At 38.8% G+C, this 25374-nt stretch overlaps 1 non-coding gene across 1 annotated transcript; it reads left to right on the forward strand.

The window, feature by feature from the left end:
- The first annotated feature begins 15579 nt into the window (after positions 1-15579).
- LOC112738958 (small nucleolar RNA R71) lies at positions 15580-15687 on the forward strand. The gene has a single exon (XR_003169904.1). It is a non-coding gene; the product is annotated as a small nucleolar RNA R71 (small nucleolar RNA).
- The last annotated feature ends 9687 nt before the right edge of the window (positions 15688-25374 follow it).

Genomic DNA, 25374 nt, shown 5'->3' on the forward strand with positions numbered 1-25374 from the left:
ACCCTGCAACCCTTAGAAATACCATAATGGAAATGGGAGCAGATTACTATGGATTTTATCACGAGATGCCAAGAACCTCAATAGGACGTAATGCCATTTGGGTGATTGTGGACAGGTTGCCAAAGTCGGCGTGCTTCTTTCGATTCGAGTTGTCTATACATTAGAAAGGCTGGAATGAATATATATATTCAAGGAATCGTACGACTACATGGGATACCTTCATAAATTGTCTCAGATCGAGTTTCGAGGTTACTACTAGATTTTGGGGAGCTTTTCAGAAAGCATTGGAAACAGAATTGCACACGAGTATAGCATACCATCCTCAGATAGACGGACAATCAGAGCAGACAATCCAGACGTTAGAAGACATGTTACGATCATGTATGATAGACAACCAAAGCAGCTGGGATAAGTATTTGCTTTTGGTCAAATTCGTCTACAACAACAGTTTCCAATAAAGCATCGAGATGGCACCATATGAAGCTCTCTATGGAAGAAGATGTCGACACCATTGTGTTGGAATGATGATGGAGAAGCTAGTGTCTTAGGTCCAAACTTAGTGTAAGAAATTACTGAGAAGATAAAGGAGATTTGTCGGAAGATCCAGACAGCACAAAACCGTCAAAAGAGCTATGTCGATAATAGACGTAGACCCTTAGAGTTTAGTGAGGGAAACCATGTCTTTCTAGAAGTAACTTTGTTTACTGGAATAGGTAGAGCCCTTAAGACTAAAAAGCTTAACCCACGATACATATAACCTTTCCAAATACTTTAAAGAGTCGGTCTAGTAGCTTATCAAATAATCCTTCCTCCTTATTTATCAAACATTCATGATGTTCTTCATGTCTCGCAACTTAAGAAATATATTCCCGACAAGAGTCACGTTTTACAACCAAAGACAGTACAGTTATGAAATGATTTGACATATCAAGCATCACCGGTTCAGATAGTAAAAAGAAGTGATAAGCAGCTAAGAGGCAAAGTTGTTCGCTTAGTCAAATTAGCATGGGAACCAAGAGGAGAGGAAGAGTACACTTGGGAACTGGAAGATAAGATGAAAGCTGATTACCCACATTTATTTCTAGGTAACTAAAATTTTGAGGGCAAAATTTTCTTTTAGGAGGGTAGAATGTAACAACCCTGATTTTCGTGTACATGTGATCTTTTCTGAAAGTACGGATTTCTCCAGAAGATCAGTAAAGGGAACACCTTTTCTATATCATCAAGAATCTCAATCCTCATTATCATTATGTCATCCTTAAGCTAGAACCTCCTCTGAGGCAAGCTTGATAATGCAATCGTGAAGAACCTAGTTTTTGAACCGTATCGGTTGGCAATTTTGATTCTGATTTTCGTAAATAGTCTCTGTTTGATGAACCGGACTCGATTCATGAGAGGAGAGAGATAATAGTATAATATTATCATTATATTAGTATTAAAAAATGCTTGAATGATATTATAAGGTTACCTGGTCTGTTTTTGTTAAAAACAGAAAATCGGTTTAACCGGGTTTACGGTTTACTGGTGCAGCTTAGCACCAGCACTCTCTGATGAATTTAGCAATGCTAAGGCCTCATTATACATGTTCTACTCTCATAATAAATATGTTACTAGTTTCATTTATGCTAGTAGCTCAGAAAATAATTTTTAGAGATGTTTTTACGAGTGTTCCGGTACACCTAGTTTTAGTAGTTGTACACCAGAGATATTTTAATATTATTTTAATCCACCTCCAAGCCAACCAATCACAACTCACGTTACACCCCCAAGACCTCCAAGGCTGTCTTTCATCATTTTGGCCGAAAATAACAAGAGAGAAAAGAGAGAAACTTTCATGAACACTTAATCTTCAAAGCTTGATTTCTTCTGAACTAAAACTCAAATCAAAACTCTGATTTCACCAAAATGATCCTATCTTCTTCCTCTACATAACCATGTAACTTATCAAGGATGGAAATAAGGTGAGATGGCTGTCTCCCTCCCATTTCAATTCGGTTTTCAAGGAAAACCATGCAAAACATGTGTTTTCTTGATGTTCTTCCTTAGGAATCATGCTTAACTTGACTTGAGGGCCAAGAAACGTGAATTTCCAGCAAGTCTATGGTGATATATCTCTTCCTAACATACTTAGTGAGATTTGGTCAGTTGAGAGTTTTTGAATTTAAAGTTGTTCTTGATGTGATTTAGGAGGAAAAAGTGCTTAAGGACCACCTGAAAGTTTAACCGAATTAGAAGCAGCAAAACCAGGTAGGGATTGACAAATTTAATCTTGATTGATTGTGTTTGAGTTGTGTGATTATGATATGGTTTGGATGTGCTTGAAATTGATTGTATGTATAAGTAATTCTTGTTGAAATTTTGGTGAAAATTTGATGGAATTTGATGAAATTCAAGCTATGAATGTGTGTTCTTGGAGCTGCTGGAAAACGAAACCCTAGTTAGTCCTTGAGTTGCGACTAGGGTTAGGTATTATATGAAAAGTTAAACTGTTTCAGTATAGACTTAATGAACCTATACTTGGGACAGGCGAACTATTCATACCGAAATTTACATAAGCTTTAAATACACATGTTAAACAGAGAAATCAGAGCAGAATAAAGTAACACAGAGCACAGAGTAACCAGAGTAAAGTAAAGAGATAAGAAGAAAAAGAGTAATATAGATACAGATGAAAAGAGTAATCAGAGAAGAGAAAAAAAATACAGAGAATAGAGTAATTAAAATAGAGTAAAGAGATACAGAGAAAAGAGAAACCAGAACAGAGTAAAGAGATATAAAGAGAAGAGTAATATAATAAAGAGATATTTATATATATTAGTTGCTTGATGCAACCCAGAGCTATATTTATATATATTAGTTGCTTGATGCAACCCAGAGCTATATTTATATATATATATTAGTTGCTTGATGCAACCCATAGCTATATTTATATATATATTAGTTGCTTAATGCAACCCAAAGTTATATTCAATATATATTAGTTGCTTAATGCAACCCAGAGCCTCTATAGGGACACTAAGTTACCTACAGCCATTTTTCGCTTCCCCAGAGCAGAGCAGCGTATATATATATTTTCCTGCAGTAAGCAGAGGCTGTCTCAAATAAGTAGCTATTATCATATGCGCATTTATTTAGGAACGGAAAATTGTATTCGGGAAATCGGGATTACTCGTGACCGGATAAATGTCGGGATTGCGGGCAGCCAACCGACACATGAGCTCATGGCTTGCGCTAGGGCGACATGCATCATTCTTGTCTGCGCATCATTCTCTGTTGCATTCCTTTCTGTGTGTGATCTACTTCTTTATGTTTGTCTGCTCGTATGCTATTTCTGTGCTTTATTTTCTTGTATTCTTTTGTTTGTGTTCTGCTTTCTGTTCTCTCTACTTTCTCTTTCTATCCTTATCTTCTGTTTACTGCTTCGCTATATTATGTTATTCGTCTACTAATCGACCCCAAATAAATGAATGTAACTAATAACCCTGGCCCTACTAAGAACTTCCCAGTTCTTACCCCTTCTCTCTCCCTTTCCCCTTTAGATGGAAGTAAGAGTTCCTTTCCGTAGTTCGCTGACGATTGTACGCAAAAACGGATTCCACTCTAGGTAGTCTTCTAAGTCTAGGGTGAATATCGTTCTCTGATTATATGAATATACTGTGAGACCAGCCAACGTCTGCACCCCGTTCGTATGCGCACTTTAACCTAAATCCTGTGTACGAGATTCCTATTGTGTGGCTACTTCATGAGGTACCAGAGAGACGTCATGTGGAAAAGTCTGATCGTACAGAGGAGTAGCAGATGATGTTCTATCTTTTGATGACGTTCCACCTGACTTGAGTTTTGAAGACCTAGAACGTACTTTCCCTCGCTTTAGTAGTTTAGAGGGACTAGGTAAGTATAGAGTCTAGGCTAGCCTAGGTGCCAGCTTAGGGACCTCTTGAACAGGTCAGGACCTGGGATGTTGTATGTATATATATGTATATAGATATTATTTAGCTATATCTAGGGTTGTACTAACTAACAGTCTATATGCTAATAAAGGCTGAATCACCGAATGTTGTCAACTACTTGTGATGTATTTTTATGTGGTTGCTTATAACTGTTTTAACTGTTATTACTTGTGAATTGATTATAAATGATTATGTCTATTAATCCAAATGTTTTAAAAAAAATATACACCACGTAAATTAACTACGCGTTTAACAACGAATCAGGCTCATATGATAAATAATAGATAATAATTAGAAAGACAAATTGGTAGCGCTCAGTTTCCGGTATGATCTAGACATATTAAAAATTGGATCGTTACAATTTGGTATCAGAGCAGTTTGTTCCCAGTAGAGCCTGGGGAGTGGGCTGACTATGCTTCATTGCATACTCTGTTGTGTGTCTCATGCGTATAGGATATCCCAGTGATATATGTTGCATGATTGTCTCGGTGGGCAGGTCATAATATATTTAAATAAACTCGATAGTAATTAACTTTATGGCACCAAGATGACCAATTGTCTTCCGAGACCCATTCAATTGAACTTGATACCAATCCGTGTACTTCGAATTGAGGCATGGAACCTTATTGAATCTTGTACACCAGCTCTGAGTACGAGCCATTTCCCTCTTACCCTTAAAGCCGTAGAGAGCTCTAAGCTGGCCATCTGTTTCAAGCAAACCATATTCGAGTGGAAAAGTAAAGATAAAGGTTAAGGATTGTACCCACTTGAAGCTTGTATTAGGTGGTAATGGCCTTGGGATAGGTGTTTCCAGTGGTTCTGTAAGCTCTACTCCCTTTTATTCTTCTGTGAATTCCTCCACTTCTTTGCAAAATTCTTCAACTGCAACTGTGTCCTAATCAAAGTCTTCTATGTCTTCCTCGTCACTCAAGTCATACATTGGTGGTTGAGAGAAATCTACCTCGACATCATCTTCGTATTCACTTGGATGAGGTTCTTCAGGCTCAAGGAATTCAGTTGCGGATGCAAGTTCGTGACTAGGACAGCTTGATTCATGATCATCATTGCCTATGGAATCAACTTTGTGGTATGTTCCGTCCAATTTTTCACAAGGTATATGCTTTGAAGGTTGTGCACTATCCTCCTTGGCATCAATTTCGAACTTCTCAGCAGAATCCTTTACAGTTCTCGATTCCCGTGGAGGTTTAGCATCTCCTAAATCTTCAACCACTTCTTCCTCTACAACTATTATGGCTTCCTCCACTTGTTCCAATACAAAGCCATGCTCCTCATTGTCCGCCGAAGTTTCTAGTGTCTCCTTCATGCTACGCTCTTCTGTTGATTCTCCACATGTAGCCATGGGAGTACTCTGAGTGCTCAGACGTTGGGAAGCTAATTTATTGACTACCTCAGTTAAGGCAATAGTAAGTTCTAGCACGTCCCTTTGCATCTTCACTTGTCCTTGAAGAAGAACACGAAGTTTGTCATTCATTGGAGATTGGGGTGGATATGAGGGTTCATTGGTTGGGAGAGAGGGTTCATAATAAGAATGTGGTGGTTCTTGGGAGTAATTGGATTGGGATTGTGGTGGATAAGGGTCATACGGTGATGAATGGTGAAAAGGAACTTGTGAGTGTGGCGGTTCAGAGTTATGTTGAGAGGATGATCTATAAGCACAGGGTGGGGCTTGTTGGTAATTACAAGGGGGTCCACCATACCTATTGCCTTGGCATGCATTGTAGAATGGTCATTTCCCATGATATCTTGGAGGGTGTTATTGCCTAAAGGGTTGATCAGATCCTTTTGGTTCCATCCATCTTTGATTGCTTAGACCTTGATGCATATTCCTGTTATAGCTTCCACTCCTTTCAACAAATTCAGAACCAAACTCAAAACGAGAGGGGTGAGAATTCATGGTAGCTAATAGAAATAAAATGGAAAAACAAAAACAAATAAACAAGTAAAAGAAAAATATTTACAATAACCAATAATAAGGCACACGTTTGCAATTCCCCAGCAACGGCGCCATTTTGACGAACTGATTTCCTATCGGTAAAGAAATTCACCAATATAATCACGTGGGTAGTATAGCTTCTAGACCAACAGAAAATCCTTTCGTACAAATGTTTGGTTGTCACAAGTAACAAACCCAATAAAACTTATAAACCAAAGTATTCAAACCTCGGGTGGTCTTCTCAAGGAACTGCAAGGAGGTGTTCTTATTATTAGTTATGGAAAATAGTGTTTTTGGGTTTTAAAAGGTTTGAACAAGGAAAATAAATTGCAGGAATTAATAAATTAATATCTAATAAAACTCTTGGCAAGGTATGAAAATTCGAAAGCCCTATCCTAGTTATCCTTATCGATGGTGATGAGAATTGAGTTTTAATCCCACTTAGTTAACCTTTAATAAAGCAAGGGAAAGTCAAGTGGACTAATTAGTTAGATCCTCAAGTCCTAGCCAACTCCTAAGAAATGACTAGAGTTAGGGGAATTCAATTTAATTAGCAAAAATAACAATTAACAACCACGATAAGTTTGATAACTCAAGAGTCTCCAGTTAATCAATTAAAGCCAAGAATATAAAAAGCTAAAAAAGAATCATAAATCTGAAATACCTCAATTTATATTAAATAAAGAAAATTCTAACATGAATGGTTCATAAGCCAATTTGGCAACATAAGTAATTGAATAAAAGCATTAAAGTATCTGAAAGTAAAAGAGAAATATAAAGTAAAAGGAATATTGAACCTGAGAAGAAGTTGAAATCCTAAATCCTTTAAGAGGAATCCTAATCCTAAAATCTAAGAGAGAGGAGAGAACCTCTCTCTCTCTAAAAACTACATCTAAATTATGAAAAGTGAATAATTGACGATCTCTCCATGAATGGATGCATTCCCCCACCTTATAACCTCTAATCTGTGCTTTTTGGACTTGGATCTGGGCCAAAAAGGGTTTCAGAAATCGCTGGGAGCGTTTTCTACAGTTTCTGCACGTGGCATCTGTCACGCGTCCGCGTGGGTCACGCGGTCGTGTCATCTGGGAGTTTTCCTTGTCACGCGTTCGCTTCGGTCACGCATACATGTCATTTGCATTCTGCTCAAGGCACGTGTCCGTGTCAGTCACGCATTCGCGTCGCTGCCTTTTCGCGCTAGGCACGTGGTGTGGGAAATCGTGATCGTTCATTCCTTGGTAACGGCGCTGAAAACTTAATACGCACGTTCATAATCTTAGTTCTTTGTCACAACTTCGCACAACTAACCAGCAAATGCACTGGGTCGTCCAAGTAATAAACCTTACGTGGGTAAGGGTCGATCCCACAGAGATTGTCGGCTTGAAGCAAGCTATGGTCACCTTGAAAATCTCAGTCAGGTGGATTCAAATGGTTATAGAGTTTTAATAATTAAAATATAAATGAAATGTAAAATAAAGATAGAGATACTTATGTAATTCATTGGTGAAACTTTCAGATAAGCGTATATAGATGTTTAGTTCCTTCTGAATCTCCACTTTCCTACTGCTTTCATCAAATCCTTCATACTCCTTTCCATGGCAAGATTTATGTAGGGCATCACCGTTGTCAATGGCTACTTCCTGTCCTCTCATTGAAAATGGTCCAAAATGCGCTGTCACCGCACGGCTAATCATCTGTCGGTTCTCGATCATACTGGAATAGGATTCAGTAATCCTTTTGCGTCTGTCACTACGCCCAGCACTCGCGAGTTTGAAGCTCGTCACAGCCATCCCTTCCCAGATCCTACTCAGAATACCACAGACAAGGTTTAGACTTTCCAGATCTCAAGAATGGCCGCCAATAGTTCTAGCCTATACCACGAAGACTCTGATCTCACGATCAGAAGGCTAAGAGATACACATTCAAGCTTGTTTGGATGTACAACGGAAGTGTTTTTCAGGCACGCGTTCATAAGTGAGAATGGTGATGAGCGTCACATAATCATCACCTTCATCATGTTTTTGTGTGCGAATGGATATCTTAGAGAAGAAATAGGCTTGAATTGAATAGAAAAACAGTAGTACTTTGCATTAATTCATGAGGAACAGCAGAGCTCCACACCTTAATCTATGGTGTGTAGAAACTCTACCGTTGAAAATACATAAGAACAAGGTCCAGGCATGGCCGAATGGCCAGCCCCCAATAAAGGTCTAAGAGAGCATAAAACTAATCAAAGATCAGATGATTAACATGAAAGTAAAAAGTTCTATTTATACTAAACTAGTTACTAGGGTTATAGAAATGAGTAAATGATGTAGAAATTCACTTCCGGGCCCACTTGGTGTGTGCTTGGGTTGAGCATTGAAGCTTTCACGTGTAGAGGTCTTCCTTGGAGTTAAACGCCTGTTTGTAACCTGTTTCTGGCGTTTAACTCTGCTTTGCAACCTGTTTCTGGCGTTTAACTCCAAAATAGGACAGAGAGCTGGCGTTGAACGCCAGTTTGCGTCGTCTAAACTCGGGAAAAGAATAGACTATTATATATTGCTGGAAAGCCCTGGATGTCTACTTTCCAATGCAATTAAGAGCGCGCCATTTGGACTCATGTAGCTCCAGAAAATCCACTTTGAGTGCAGGGAGGTCAAAATCCAACAGCATCTGCAGTCCTTCTTCAACCTCTGAATCTGATTTTTGCTCAAGTCCCTCAATTTCAGCCAGAAATTATCTGAAAACACAGAAAAATACACAAACTCATAGTAAAGTCCAGAAATGTGATTTTTATTTAAAAACTAATAAAAATATACTAAAAACTAACTAAATAATACTAAAAACTATATAAAAACAATGCCAAAAAGCATATAAATTATCCGCTCATCAGCACGCGGCCGCGTCGTCCATGCATTCGCGTCGCTGCCCTTTTCTTCAAAACTCCATTTTTGTGCTTTTCTTCCATTTTTGTATGTTTCCTTTCTATCCTCTAAGCCATTCCTGCCTTGGGAGATCTGAAAACACTTGACACACAAGTCACGGCATCGAGTGGCAATAAAGGGCAATTAAAATTAATATTTTTAAAGCATAGGAAACATGTTTTTTCACATATATCACATAATAAGGAAAGGAAAGTAAAACCATACAAATTACATGAATAAGTGGGTGAAGGATTGAATAAATCACTTAAATTGAGCACAAAATACATCATAAAATATGGGTTTATCACTCAGCCAAGGAATGGAGCACCAAAGGATGCAGAGGCTGCAAGTGGCGCCAGTCCTATCCCATTTCCACACCTTGCAAGGAAGTCCAGGAAACATATGGAACTTGATCCCAAAATGGTAAAAATTTTCAAAAAGGTTAAGGTAACTGTTCCCTTTTTTGATGTTATTTAACAAGTACCTAAATATGCAAAGTTTCTGAAAGATTTATGCATACATTAAGATAAAATTAATGAATTAGAAACTATTCCTTTAGGTAGTTCTATATCTGCCTTAATAGGAGGTATACGTGAAAAATATAGTGACCCAGGTCCATGCATGGTTAACTGTACCATTGGAGGTGTAATATTTTCTGACTGCATTTGTGATTTAGGAGTATGTGTTAGTATAATGCCATTGTCTATATATGATGCTCTGAGGCTCCCTCCCTTAAAAAGGTCGGCAGCTCGTTTTGTGTTAGTAGATAAAAGCATTATTATAGTAGATGGAATTGCTGAAGATGTATTAGTGAGCATTAAGGGGCTCACATTTCCCATTGACTTCTATATCCTGGAAATGCCCCCTAATGACTCAGGAAGACCATCATCAATCCTGCTTGGAAGACCATTCCTGAAGACTTCGAAGTTCAAGCTGGATGCATTCTCAGGAACTTACTCTTTTGAGATAGATGGCAGAACAGTGAGTTTTAGTTTAAATGAAGCTATAAAGTACCCTCCGGAAGATCATTCTATCTGCCAGTGCAACATTATTGATGAAACTATAGCTGAAGTTCACCAAGAAGAAGTAGAAGGAAAGCACATGGAACAAGGTTCAAGTGTGGGGACACCGTCTGAACACAATGAGGACAGTTTGCCATTATCACTAGCCCCGGATGATCCAGAGCCTAGCTATGAGCAGAAATTGGAATTGAAGCCCCTTCCTCCACACCTCAAGTATGCTTACTTTGAGGATAATCAGAAGTTCCCAATTATCATTGCAAGGGAACTCACTTCCCAACAGGAGGAGCAGCTGCTTAGTGTGCTGAGGAAACATAAGAACGCAATTGGGTGGAGCTTGGCAGATATAGTAGTGGTGCACAAAATCGTGATCGTTCATTCTTTGGTAACGGCACCAAAAACCTAATACGCACGTTCATAATCTTAGTTCTTTGTCACAACTTCGCACAACTAACCAGCAAGTGCACTGGGTCATCCAAGTAATAAAACTGAGTAAGGGTCGATCCCACGGAGATTGTTGGCTTGAAGCAAGCTATGGTCACCTTGTAAATCTCAGTCAGGCGGATTTAAATGGTTATAGAGTTTTAATAATTAAAAGATAAATAAAACTTAAAATAGGATAGAGATACTTATGTAATTCACTGGTGAGAATTTCAGATAAGCGTATGGAGATGCTTTTGTTCCTTCTGAACCTCTGCTTTCCTACTGTTTTCATCCAATCCTTCATACTCCTTTCCATGGCAAGCTGTATGTTGGGCATCACCGTTGTCAATGGCTACATCCCGTCCTCTCAGTGAAAATGGTCCAAAATGCGCTATCACCGCACGGCTAATCATCTGTCGGTTCTCGATCCTGCTGGAATAAGATTCAGTAATCCTTTTGCGTCTGTCACTACGCCCAGCACTTGCGAGTTTGAAGCTCGTCACAGCCATCCCTTCCCAGATCCTACTCGGAATACCACAGACAAGGTTTAGACTTTCCAGACCTCACGAATGGTCGCTAATAATTCTAGCCTATACCACGAAGACTCTGATCGTAAATCAGGAGGCTAAGAGATATGCATTCAAGCTTGCTTTCATGTAGAACGGAAGTGTTTGTCAGGCACGCGTTCATAAGTGAGAATGGTGATGAGCGTCACATAATCATCACATTCATCATGTTCTTGTGTGCGAATGAATATCTTAGAGAAGAAATAGGCTTGAGTTGAATAGAAAAACAGTAGTACCTTGAATTAATTCATGAGGAACAGCAGAGCTCCACACCTTAATCTATGGTGTGTAGAAACTCTACCGTTGAAAATACATAAGAACAAGGTCCAGGCATCGCCGAATGGCCAGCCCCCTAAACGTCTAAGGAAAAACGTTCCAAAGATCTAAAAATGATCCAAAGATGTGAAATAAATCACTAAAAGTAGTTTTTATACTAAACTAGTAACTAGGGTTTACAGAAATGAGTAATTGATGCAGAAATCCACTTTCGGGCCCACTTGGTGTGTGATTGGGCTGAGAATTGAAGCTTTCACATGTAGAGGTCTTCCTTGGAGTTAAACGCCAGTTTATAACCTGTTTCTGGCGTTTAACTCTGCTTTGCAACCTGGTTCTGGTGTTTAACTCCAGAATAGGGCAGAAAGCTGGTGTTGAACGCCAGTTTGCGTCATGTAAACTCGGGCAAAGTATGGACTATTATATATTTCTGGAAAGCCCTGGATGTCCACTTTCCAACGCAATTGAGAGCGCACCATTCGGACTCTTGTAGATCCAGAAAATCCACTTTGAGTGCAGAGAGGTCAGAATCCAACAGCATCTGCAGTCCTTCTTCAGCCTCTGAATCTGATTTTTGCTCAAGTCCCTCAATTTCAGCTAGAAATTACCTGAAATCACAGAAAAACACACAAACTCATAGTAAAGTCCAGAAATGTGATTTTTATTTAAAAAGTAATAAAAATATACTAAAAACTAACTAAATTATACTAAAAACTATGTGAAAACAATGCCAAAAAGCGTATAAATTATGCGCTCGTCACAACACCAAACTTAAATTGTTGCTTGTCCCCAAGAAACTGAAAATCAAATAGGATAAAAAGAAGAGAATATAATATAAATTCCAAATATCAATGAAACTTTGCTCCAATTAGATGAGCGGAACTAGTAGCTTCTTGCCTCTGAACAGTTTTGGCATCTCACTTTATCCTTTGAAGTTCAGAATGATTGGCATTTATAGGAACTCAGAATTCAGATAGTGTTATTGATTTTCCTAGTTCAGTATGTTGATTCTTGAACACAGCTACTTTATGAGTCTTGGCCATGGCCTTAAGCACTTTGTTTTCCAGTATTACCACCGAATACAAAAATGCCACAGACACATAATTGGATGAGCTTTTTCAGATTGTGACTCAACTTTGCTAAAGTCCCCAATTAGAGGTGTCCAGGATTCTTAAGCACACTATGTTTTTGCTTTGGACCTCGACTTTAACCGCTCAGTCTCAAGCTTTTCACTTGACACCTTCACGCCACAAGCACATGGTTAAGGACAGCTTGGTTTAACTGCTTAGGCCAGAATTTTATTCCTTTGGGCCCTCCTATCCACTGATGCTCAAAGCCTTGGATCCTTTCTATTACCCTTACCTTTTGGTTTAAAGAGCTCTTGCCTTTTTCTGCTTGCTCTTTTTTTTTCTTTTTCTTTCAATTTTCTTTTCTTTTTTTTTTTCGCAAGCTTTTCTCTATTCATTGCTTTTTCTTGCTTCAAGAATCATTTTTATGATTTTTCAGATCATCAAATAACATTTCTCCTTTTTCATCATACTTTCAAGAGCTAACAATTTTAACATTCATAAACAACAAATTCAAAAGACATATGCACTGTTCAAGCATTCATTCAGAAAACAAAAAGTATTGTCACCACATCAAAATAATTAAACTAATTTCAAGGATGAATTTGAAATCATGTACTTCTTGTTCTTTTGTGATTAAAAACATTTTTCCTTTAGGAAAGTTGATGGATTCATAGGACATTCATAGCTTTAAGGCATAGACACTAGACACTATTGATCATGTAATAAAGACACAAACATAAATAAAACATAAGGCTCAAAAAACTGAAAAACAGGAAAATAAGAACAAGGAGATTAAGGAACGAGTCCACCTTAGTGAGGGTGGCGTCTTCCTCTTCTTGAAGAACCAATGGTGCTCTTGAGCTCCTCTATGTCTCTTCCTTGCCTTTGTTGCTTCATCCCTAGTGATTTTGGTGCTCCTCTCCTTAGTTGCTCCCAATAGTTGTGTGGAGAAAAATGTATCCCTTGAGGTATCTCAGAGATTTCTTGGTGAGGGAATTCCTCATGCTCTTGTTGAGGTCCACGAGTGGGCTCTCTTGTTGAGCAGTCAAATGCTCTACTACTGAGCTATGGACCCTTGAGATGAATCTCTCCATCTCTCATGACTCGGAGGTGGAAGCTTTTGTCTTCCCTTTCCTCTTTCTAGAGGTTTCTCTGGCCTTAGGGGCCATAAATGGTTATGGAAAAACAAAAAGCGATGCTTTTACCACACCAAACTTAAAAGGTTTGCTCGTCCTCGAGCAAAAGAAGAAAGAAAGAAGGGGAAAAAGAAGAAAATGGAGGAGATGGAGGGAGAGAGAGAGAGGTAGGGTAGGTGGGGATCCTGTGGGATCCACAGATCCAATTGGGTCAAGGACTTAGCATCCCTGCTCCAATTAGGCGTGCAAAATGCCCTTAGAATTCATGTCTAGCGTTAAACGCCAGCTTGCTGCTTGTTTCTGGCGTTTAACGCCAATTCCATGCTCTGTTCTGGCGTTAAACGCCAGTTTGATGCTTCTTACTGGCGTTTAAACGTGAGTAAATTCTTCCTCCAGGGTGAGCTATTTTTAATGCTGTTTTTCATTCTGTTATTGATTTTTCAGTAGTTTTTGTGACTTCACATGATCATCAACCTAAAGAAAACATAAAATAGCAATGGAAAATAAATAGATATAATAAATAACATTGGGTTGCCGCCCAACAAGCGCTTCTTTAATGTAAATAGCTTGACACTGAGCTCTCATGGAGCCTCACAGATATTCTAAGCATTGTTGGGACCTCCCAACACCAAACTTAGAGTTTGAATGTGGGGGTTCAACACCAAACTTAGAGTTTGGTTGTGGCCTCCCAACACCAAACTTAGAGTCTGACTGTGGGGGCTTTGGTTGACTCTGCAGTGAGAGAAGCTTTTCATGCTTCCTCTCATGGTTACAGAAGTAGAACCTTGAGTCTTAAATACAAGGTAGTCCTCATTCAGTTGAAGGACCAACTCTCCTCTATCCACATCAATCACAGCTTTTGCTGTGGCTAGGAAGGGTCCTACAAGGATGATGGATTCATCCTCATCCTTCCCAGTGTCTAGGATTATGAAATCAGTAGGGATGTAAAGGCCTTCAACCTTTACTAACAAGTCCTCTACTAATCCATAAGCCTGTTTCGTGGATTTGTCTGCCATCTCTAATAAGAATTTGGTAGCCTGTACCTCAAAGATTCCTAGTTTCTCCATTACAGAGAGTGGCATTAAGTTTATGCCTGACCCCAGGTCACACAGAGCCTTCTCAAAGGTCATGGTGCCTATGTTACAGGGAATTAGGAATTTACCAGGATCCTGTTTCTTTTGAGGTAAAGTGTGCTGAACCCAGATATTCAGTTCATTAATGAGCAACGGAGGCTCATCCTCCCAAGTCTCATTAATAAATAGCTTGGTATTCAGCTTCATGATTGCTCCTAAATACTGGGCAACTTGCCCTTGAACAATGTCTTCATCTTCTTCAGAGGATGAATAGTCATCAGAGCTCATGAATGGTAAAAGGAGGTTCAATGGAATCTCTATGGCCTCTAGATGAGCCTCAGATTCCTTTGGTTCCTCAAAGGGAAACTCCTTATTGGTCAGTGAACGTCCCAGGAGGTATTCTTTACTAGGATTCACGTCCTTCTCCTCCTCTCTGGGTTCGGCCACACTAAGTAAGGTTATGGCCTTGCACTCTTTTTTTGGATTCTCTTCTGTATTGCTTGGGAGAGTACTAGGAGGAGTTTCAGTGACCCTTTTACTCAGCTGGCCCACTTGTGCCTCCAAATTTCTGATGGAGGACCTTGTTTCATTCATGAAACTTAGAGTGGCCTTAGATAGATCAGAGACTATATTTGCTAAGCTAGATGGATTCTGCTCAGAATTCTCTGTCTGTTGCTGAGTGGATGATGGAAAATGCTTGCTATTGTTAAACCTGTTTCTTCCACCATTATTAAAGCCTTGTTGAGGCTTTTGTTGATCCTTCCATGAGAAATTTGGATGATTTCTCCATGAGGGATTATAGGTGTTTCCATAGGCTTCACCCATGTAATTCACCTCTGCTATTGCAGGGTTCTCAGGATCATAAGCTTCTTCCTCAGAAGATGCTTCTTTAGTACTGTTGGATGCATCTTGCAATCCATTCAGACTCTGAGAGATCATATTGACTTGCTGAGTCAATATTTTATTCTGAGCCAATATGACATTCAGAGTATCAATTTCATGAACTCCCTTCCTCTGAGGTGTCCCATTACTCACAGAATTCCTTTCAGAAGTGTACGTGAACTGGTTATTTGCAACCATGTCAATGAGTTCCTGAGCTTCTGCAGGCGTTTTCTTTTAGTGAATGGATCCACCTGCAGAATGGTCCAATGACATCTTAGATAATTTAGACAGACCATCATAGAATATATCTAAGATGGTCCATTCTGAAAGCATGTCAGAAGGACACTTTTTGGTCAGTTGTTTGTATCTCTCCCAAGCTTCATAGAGGGATTCACCTTCTTTCTGTTTGAAGGTTTGAACATCCACTCTAAGCTTGCTCATCTTTTGAGGTGGAAAGAATTTGGCCAGAAAAGCACTGACCAACTTATCCCAAGAGTTCAGGCTATCCTTAGGTTGTGAATCTAACCATGTTCTAGCTCTGTCTCTTACAGCAAAAGGGAAAGCATAAGCCTGTAGACCTCGGGATCAACTCCATTGGTCTTGACAGTGTCACAGATTTGCAAGAATTCAGCTAAAAACTGATGAGGATCTTCCAATGGAAGTCCATGAAACTTGCAATTTGGTTGCATTAGAGAAACTAATTGAGGCTTAAGCTCAAAGTTGTTTGCTCCAATGGCAGGAATTGAGATGCTTCTTCCACAGAAGTCAGAAGAGGGTGTAATGAAGTCACCAAGCATCTTCCTTGCATCTCCACCATTGTTATTGGGTTCGGCCATGTCTCCTTCTTTTTCGAAAATTTCTGTTAGGTCCTCTCCAGAGGGTTGTGCTTTAGCTTCTCTTAGTTTCCTCTTAAGAGTCCTTTCAGGTTCAGGATCAGCTTCAACAAGAATGTCTTTATCCCTGTTGCTGCTCATATGAAAAAGAAGAGAACAGAAAAGAAGAGGAATCCTCTATGTCACAGTATAGAGATTCCTTTATGTGAGTAGAAGAATAGAAGAGTAGAATGAAGAAAAGAGAAGATGAAGAATTCAAACACACGAGTATAGCATACCATCCTCAGATAGACGGACAATCAGAGCAGACAATCCAGACGTTAGAATACATGTTACGATCATGTATGATAGACAACCAAAGCAGCTGGGATAAGTATTTGCTTTTGGTCAAATTCGTCTACAACAACAGTTTCCAATAAAGTATCGAGATGGCACCATATGAAGCTCTCTATGGAAGAAAATGTCGACACCATTGTGTTGGAATGATGATGGAGAAGCTAGTGTCTTAGGTCCAAACATAGTGTAAGAAATTACTGAGAAGATAAAGGAGGTTTGTCGGAAGATCCAGACAGCACAAAACCGTCAAAAGAGCTATGCCGATAATAGACGTAGACCCTTAGAGTTTAGTGAGGGAAACCATGTCTTTCTAGAAGTAACTTTGTTTACTGGAATAGGTAGAGCCCTTAAGACTAAAAAGCTTAACCCCCAATACATATAACCTTTCCAAATACTTTAAAGAGTCGGTCTAGTAGCTTATCAAATAGTCCTTCCTCCTTATTTATCAAACCTTCATGATGCTCTTCATGTCTCGCAACTTAAGAAATATATTCCCGACAAGAGTCACGTTTTACAACCAAAGACAGTACAGTTATGAAATGATTTGACATATCAAGCATCACCGGTTCAGATAGTAGAAAGAAGTGATAAGCAGCTAAGAGGCAAAGTTGTTCGCTTAGTCAAAGTAGCATGGGAACCAAGAGGAGAGGAAGAGTACACTTGGGAACTGGAAGATAAGATGAAAGCTGATTACCCACATTTATTCCTAGGTAACTAAAATTTTGAGGGCAAAATTTTCTTTTAGGAGGGTAGAATGTAACAACCCTGATTTTCGTGTACATGAGATCTTTTCTGAAAGTACGGATTTCTCCAGAAGATCAGTAAAGGGAACACCTTTTCTATATCATAAAGCATCTCAATCCTCATTATCATTATGTCATCCTTAAGCTAGAACCTCCTCTGAGGCAAGCTTGATAATGCAATCGCGAAGAACCTAGTTTTTGAACCGTATCGGTTGGCAGTTTTGATTCTGATTTTCGTAAATAGTCTCTGTTTGACGAACCGGACTCGATTCATGAGAGGAGAGAGATAATAGTATAATATTATCATTATATTAGTATTAGAAAATGCTTGAATGATATTATAAGGTTACCTGGTCTGTTTTTGTTAAAAACAGAAAATCAGTTTAACCGGGTTTACGGTTTACTGGTGCAGCTTAGCACCAGCACTCTCTGATGAATTTAGCAATGCTAAGGCCTCATTATACATGTTCTACTCTCATAATAAATATGTTACTAGTTTCATTTATGCTAGTAGCTCAGAAAATAATTTTTAGAGATGTTTTTACGAGTGTTCCGATACACCTAGTTTTAGTAGTTGTACACCAGAGATATTTTAATATTATTTTAATCCACCTCCAACCCAACCAATCACAACTCACCTTACACCCCCAAGACCTCCAAGGCTGTCTTTCATCATTTTGGCCGAAAATAACAAGAGAGAAAAGAGAGAAACTTTCATGAACATTTAACCTTCAAAGCTTGATTTCTTCTGAACTAAAACTCAAATCAAAACTCTGATTTCACCAAAATGATCCTATCTTCTTCCTCTACATAACCATGTAACTTATCAAGGATGGAAATAAGGTGAGATGGCTGTCTCCCTCCCATTTCAATTCGGTTTTCAAGGAAAACCATGCAAAACATGTGTTTTCTTGATGTTCTTCCTTAGGAATCATGCTTAACTTGACTTGAGGGCCAAGAAACGTGAATTTCCAGCAAGTCTATGGTGATATATCTCTTCCTAACATACTGAGTGAGATTTGGTCAGTTGAGAGTTTTTGGATTTAAAGTTGTTCTTGATGTGATTTAGGAGGAAAAAGTGCATAAGGACCACCTGAAAGTTTAACCGAATTAGAAGCAGCAAAACCAGGTAGGGATTGACAAATTTAATCTTGATTGATTGTGTTTGAGTTGTGTGATTATGATATGGTTTGGATGTGCTTGAAATTGATTGTATGTATAAGTAATTCTTGTTGAAATTTTGGTGAAAATTTGATGGAATTTGATGAAATTCAAGCTATGAATGTGTGTTCTTGGAGCTGCTGGAAAATGAAACCCTAACCCTTAAATTGAGGTTCAATTTATGTTAAAATCATGTAGAAAAGATGGGGTTTTAGTGCCTGGGAATTTATTTTGAATTTTGGTAAAAATCGGTTGCTGAAAAGATTGAAAAACGGGTAAAAACAAAGAAAGAATCTGAAGAATTTACGAAGAACATGAAGAACACTTTGAGTGTGGTGAAGAACAATGAAGAACACCTTTTTGATCCATAAAAGGGCAAGGAAGTAAATATTTTGGTGTTTGGGGGGTTATTTTGTAATTTCCAAAAGTTTGGGTGGTAAAAGTAGAAATATTAAAAGTTACGGGTGGTAAAAAGTGAATTTTAAAGGTTAAAGGTTAAAGTAAAGTTAATTTTCGAAAATTTAATAATAAAATAATAAATAATAACAAAATATTAAATAATAATATTTAATTAAAAATAATATTTTAATAAAAATAATAAAATAATGCGGAAAAGGCAGTTTTCTGTAAAAGCTTTAGAAAGACAACTTTAAGCGCAGAATCTCATAATTACCTTCATAAAACACTTAGGGAGTGGTAAGAACATATTAGTGAGGCAAAGATAAAAGAAAGATAAAAAGTTGAAGAAAAGATAAAAACTAAAGAAAAGTCTGTAAGGTTTTAATAACAGAAAAACAGACAGAAATTAGTGAACGAACTAGGGCAACATAGTTAGTCCTTGAGTTGCGACTAGGGTTAGGTATTATATGAAAAGTTAAACTGTTTCAGTATAGACTTAATGAACCTATACTTGGGACAGGCGAACTATTCATACCGAAATTTACATAAGCTTTAAATACACATGTTAAACAGAGAAATCAGAGCAGAATAAAGTAACACAGAGCACATAGTAACCAGAGTAAAGTAAAGAGATAAGAAGAAAAAGAGTAATATAGATACAGATGAAAAGAGTAATCAGAGAAGAGAAAAGAAATACATAGAATAGAGTAATTAAAATAGAGTAAAGAGATACAGAGAAAAGAGAAACCAGAACAGAGTAAAGAGATATAAAGAGAAGAGTAATATAATAAAGAGATATTTATATATGTTAGTTGCTTGATGCAACCCAGAGCTATATTTATATATATATATATATATATATATATATATATATTAGTTGCTTGATGCAACCCAGAGCTATATTTATATATATATTAGTTGCTTAATGCAACCCAGAGCTATATTCAATATATATTAGTTGCTTAATGCAACCCAGAGCTTCTGTAGGGACACTAAGTTACCTACAGCCATTTTCCGCTTCCCCAGAGCAGAGCAGAGTATATATATATTTTCCTGCAGTAAGCAGAGGCTGTCTCAAATGAGCGGCTATTATCATATGCGCATTTATTTAGGAACGGAAAATCGTATTCGGGAAATTGGGATTACTCGTGATCGGATAAATGTCGGGATTGCGGGCAGCCAACCTACGCATGAGCTCATGGCCTGTGCTAGGGCTAGACATGCATCATTCTTGTCTGCGTATTATTCTCTGTTGCATTCCTTTCTGTGTGTGATCTACTTCTTTATGTTTGTCTGCTCGTATGCTATTTCTATGCTTTATTTTCTTGTATTCTTTTGTTTGTGTTCTGCTTTCTGTTCTCTCTACTTTCTCTTTCAATCCTTATTTTCTGTTTACTGCTTCGCTATATTATGTTATTCGTCAACTAATTGACCCCAAATAAATGAACGTAACTAATAACCCCGGCCCTACTAAGAACTCCCCAGTTCTTACCCATTCTCTCTCCCTTTCCCCTTCAGATGGAAGTAAGAGTTCCTTTCCGTAGTTCGCTGACGATTGTACGCAAAAAGGGATTCCACTCTAGGCAGTCTTCTAAGTCTAGGGTGAATATCGTTCTCTGATTATATGAATATACTATGAGACCAGCCAACGTCTGCACCCCGTTCGTATGCACACTTTAACCTAAATCCTGTGTACGAGATTCCTATTGTGTGGCTACTTCATGAGGTACCAGAGAGACGTCCTGTGGAAAAGTCTGATCGTGAAGAGGAGTAGCAGATGATGTTCTATCTTTTCATGACGTTCCACCTGACTTGAGTTTTGAAGACCTAGAACGTACTTTCCCTCGCTTTAGTAGTTTAGAGGGACTAGGTGAGAATAGAGTCTAGGCTAGCCTAGGTGCCAGCTTAGGGACCTCTTAAACAGGTCAGGACCTGGGATGTTGTATGTATATATATGTATATAGATATTATTTAGCTATATCTAGGGGTGTTCTAACTAACAGTCTATATGCTAATAAAGGCTAAATCACCGAATGTTGTCAACTACTTGTGAATTTCTTATAAATGATTTTGTCTATTAATCCAAACGTTTTAAAAAAAATATATACACCACACAAATTAACTACGCGTTTAACAACGAATCAGGCTCATATGATAAATAATAGATAATAATTAGGAAGACAAATTGGTAGCACTCAGTTTCCGGTATGATCTAGACATATTGAAAATTGGGTCGTTACAAGGGGGTATGGGGCCCGACGGGTAGGGTTTCATGTGAAAGGGGGTTATTATTTTTGAATCCACGCGAACGCGTGGGGCACGCGATCGCGTGACTAGGGTGAGATGGGTTTGACGCGGTCGCGTGATTGGCGCAGTCGCGTGGGTTGGTTAAAAGATGGGTGACGCGGACGCGTAAGGCACGCGAACGCGTCGCTATAAATTGTGCTAAACGCACACTTCCAGCGTCGTTTCAGCGCAACTCTCTGTTTCCATTTAGGGGGCCATTGTATCCATGCGACGCGGACGCGTCGCTCACGCTTTCGCATGGGATGAGTGTTTTGCAAGTGACGCGTTTGCATGGGCCGTTTGTGCCAAACGCACACCAGCTGCATGATTCCAGCCCAACTTTCTAGGCGTTGGATCTTTATGCCGATTTCCTTCTCATGCCCATGCGTGGCCTGCGCGCTTGTGTGGGGTGATGATTTTTTTTTATTCAATTATGCAATATGCAATATGCAGTGCTAATATTGATGCTGTGAATACTTCCAGGTTCAATGATAATAAAATAAAATAAAAACAAACAACACGAAATAAAATTGAAAAAGAAACAATCATACCATGGTGGGTTGTCTCCCACCTAGCACTTTTAGTTAGAGTCCTTAAGTTGGACATTTGATGAGCTTCCTGTTATGGTGGCTTGTGCTTAAATTCATCCAGAAATCTCCACCAATGTTTGGAATGCCAACAGCCTCCGGGGTCCCAAACTAGGCATGTAAAGCTTCAGAGCAGCTTCAAACAGATTCTCAGGCTCCCGGGGTTCAGAATGTCAGAATAGATTCCAGGATCCCAAACTTTGCTTTTAAATCTGCCTTTGTCTCGATCTATATTCTTCCATCTGGGCGGTTTAGAAATTGTATTCTCACCAAGATGACCAAATGTCTACCAAGACCCATTCAATTGAACTTGATACCAATCCGTGTACTTCGAATTGAGGCATGGAACCTTATTGAATCTTGTACACCAGCTCTGAGTACAAGCCATTTCCCTCTTACCCTTAAAGCCGTAGAGAGCTCTAAGCTGGCCATCTGTTTCAAGCAAACCATATTCGAGTGGAAAAGTAAAGATAAAGGTTAAGGATTGTACCCACTTGAAGCTTGTATTAGGTGGTAATGGCCTTGGGATAGCTGTTTCTAGTGGTTCTGTAAGCTCTACTACCTTTTATTCTTCTGCGAATTCCTCCACTTCTTTGCAAAATTCTTCAACTGCAACTGCGTCCTGATCAAAGTCTTCTATGTCTTCCTCGTCACTCAAGTCATACATTGGTGGTTGAGATAAATCTACCTCGACATCATCTTCGTATTCACTTGGATGAGGTTCTTCAGGCTCAAGGAATTCAGTTGCGGATGCAAGTTCGTGACTAGGACAGCTTGATTCATGATCATCATTGCCTATGGAATCAACTTTGTGGTATGTTCCGTCCAATTTTTCACAAGGTATATGCTTTGAAGGTTGTGCACTATCCTCCTTGGCATCAATTTCGAACTTCTCAGCAGAATCCTTTACAGTTCTCGATTCCCGTGGAGGTTTAGCATCTCCTAAATCTTCAACCACTTCCTCCTCTACAACTATTATGGCTTCCTCCACTTGTTCCAATACAAAGCCATGTTCCTCATTGTCCACCGATGTTTCTAGTGTCTCCTTCATGCTACGCTCTTCTGTTGATTCTCCACATGTAGCCATGGGAGTACTCTGAGTGCTCAAACGTTGGGAAGCTAATTTATTGACTACCTCAGTTAAGGCAGTAGTAAGTTCTAGCACGTCCCTTTGCATCTTCACTTGTCCTTGAAGAAGAACACGAAGTTTGTCATTCATTGGAGATTGGGGTGGATATGAGGGTTCATTGGTTGGGAGAGAGGGTTCATAATAAGAATGTGGTGGTTCTTGGGAGTAATTGGATTGGGATTGTGGTGGATAAAGGTCATACGGTGATGAATGGTGAAAAAGAACTTGTGAGTGTGGTGGTTCAAAGTTATGTTGAGAGGATGATCTATAAGCACAAGGTGGGGCTTGTTGGTAATTACAAGGGGGTCCACCATACCTATTGCCTTGGCATGCATTGTAGAATGGTTCTTTCCCATGATATCTTGGAGGGTGTTATTGCCTAAAGGGTTGATCAGATCCTCTTGGTTCCATCCATCTTTGATTGCTTAGACCTTGATGCATATTCCTGTTATAGCTTCCACTCCTTTCAACAAATTCAGAACCAAACTCAAAACGAGAGGGGTGAGAATTCATGGTAGCTAATAGAAATAAAAGGGAAAAATAGAAACAAATAAACAAGTAAAAGAAAAATATTTACAATAACCAATAATAAGGAACACGTTTGCAATTCCCCAGCAACGGCGCCATTTTGACGAACTGATTTCCTATCGGTAAAGAAATTCACCAATATAATCACGTGGGTAGTATAGCTTCTAGACCAACAGAAAATCCTTTTGGTACAAATGTTTGGTTGTCACAAGTAACAAACCCAATAAAATTTATAAACCGAAGTATTCAAACCTCGGGTGGTCTTCTCAAGGAACTGCAAGGAGGTGTTCTTATTATTAGTTATGGAAAACAGTGTTTTTGGGTTTTAAAAGGTTTGAACAAGGAAAATAAATTACAGGAATTAATAAATTAATGTCTAATAAAACTCTTGGCAAGGTATGAAAATTCGAAAGCCCTATCCTAGTTATCCTTATCGATGATGATGAGAATTGAGTTTTAATCCCACTTAGTTAACCTTTAATAAAGTAAGGGAAAGTCAAGTGGACTAATTAGTTAGATCCTCAAGTCCTAGCCAACTCCTAAGAAATGACTAGAGTTAGGGGAATTCAATTCAATTAGCAAAAATAACAATTAACAACCACGATAAGTTTGATAAATCAAGAGTCTCCAGTTAATCAATTAGAGCCAAGAATATAAAAAGCTAAATAAGAATCATAAATCTGAAATACCTCAATTTATATTAAATAAAGAAAATTCTAACATGAATGGTTCATAAGCCAATTTGGCAACATAAGTAATTGAATAAAAGCATTAAAATATCTGAAAGTAAAAGAGAAGTATAAAGTAAAAGGAATATTGAACCTGAGAAGAAGTTGAAATCCTAAATCCTTTAAGAGGAATCCTAATCCTAAAATCTAAGAGAGAGGAGAGAACCTCTCTCACTAAAAACTACATCTAAATTATGAAAAGTGAATAATTGACGATCTCTCCATGAATGGATGCATTCCCCCACCTTATAACCTCTAATCTGTGCTTTTTGGACTTGGATCTGGGCCAAAAAAGGGTTTCAGAAATCGCTGGGAGCGTTTTCTACAGTTTCTGCACGTGGCATCTGTCACGCGTCCGCGTTGGTCACGCGGTCGTGTCATCTGGGAGTTTTCCTTGTCACGCGTTCACTTCAGTCACGCATACATGTCATTTGCATTCTGCTCAAGGCACGCGTCCGTGTCAGTCACGCATTCGCGTCGCTGCCTTTTCGCGCTAGGCACGTGGTGTGGGAAATCGTGATCGTTCATTCCTTGGTAATGGCGCTGAAAACTTAATACGCACGTTCATAATCTTAGTTCTTTGTCACAACTTTGCGCAACTAACCAGCAAATGCACTGGGTCGTCCAAGTAATAAACCTTACGTGGGTAAGGGTCGATCCCACAGAGATTGTCGGCTTGAAGCAAGCTATGGTCACCTTGAAAATCTCAGTCAGGTGGATTCAAATGGTTATAGAGTTTTAATAATTAAAATATAAATGAAATGTAAAATAAAGATAGAGATACTTATGTAATTCATTGGTGAAAATTTCAGATAAGCGTATATAGATGCTTAGTTCCTTCTGAATCTCCACTTTCCTACTGCTTTCATCAAATCCTTCATACTCCTTTCCATGGAAAGCTTTATGTAGGGCATCACCGTTGTCAATGGCTACTTCCTGTCCTCTCATTGAAAATGGTCCAAAATGCACTGTCACCGCACGGCTAATCATCTGTCGGTTCTCGATCATACTGGAATAGGATTCAGTAATCCTTTTGCGTCTGTCACTACGCCCAGCACTCGCGAGTTTGAAGCTCGTCACAGCCATCCCTTCCCAGATCCTACTCAGAATACCACAGACAAGGTTTAGACTTTCCAGATCTCAAGAATGGCCGCCAATAGTTCTAGCCTATACCACGAAGACTCTGATCTCACGATCAGAAGGCTAAGAGATACACATTCAAGCTTGTTTGGATGTACAACGGAAGTGTTTTTCAGGCACGCGTTCATAAGTGAGAATGGTGATGAGCGTCACATAATCATCACCTTCATCATGTTTTTGTGTGCGAATGGATATCTTAGAGAAGAAATAGGCTTGAATTGAATAGAAAAACAGTAGTACTTTGCATTAATT

The sequence above is a fragment of the Arachis hypogaea genome, chromosome 13 (genome assembly GCF_003086295.3).
Source record: "Arachis hypogaea cultivar Tifrunner chromosome 13, arahy.Tifrunner.gnm2.J5K5, whole genome shotgun sequence".
In the NCBI taxonomy this organism is placed as follows: domain Eukaryota; kingdom Viridiplantae; phylum Streptophyta; class Magnoliopsida; order Fabales; family Fabaceae; genus Arachis; species Arachis hypogaea.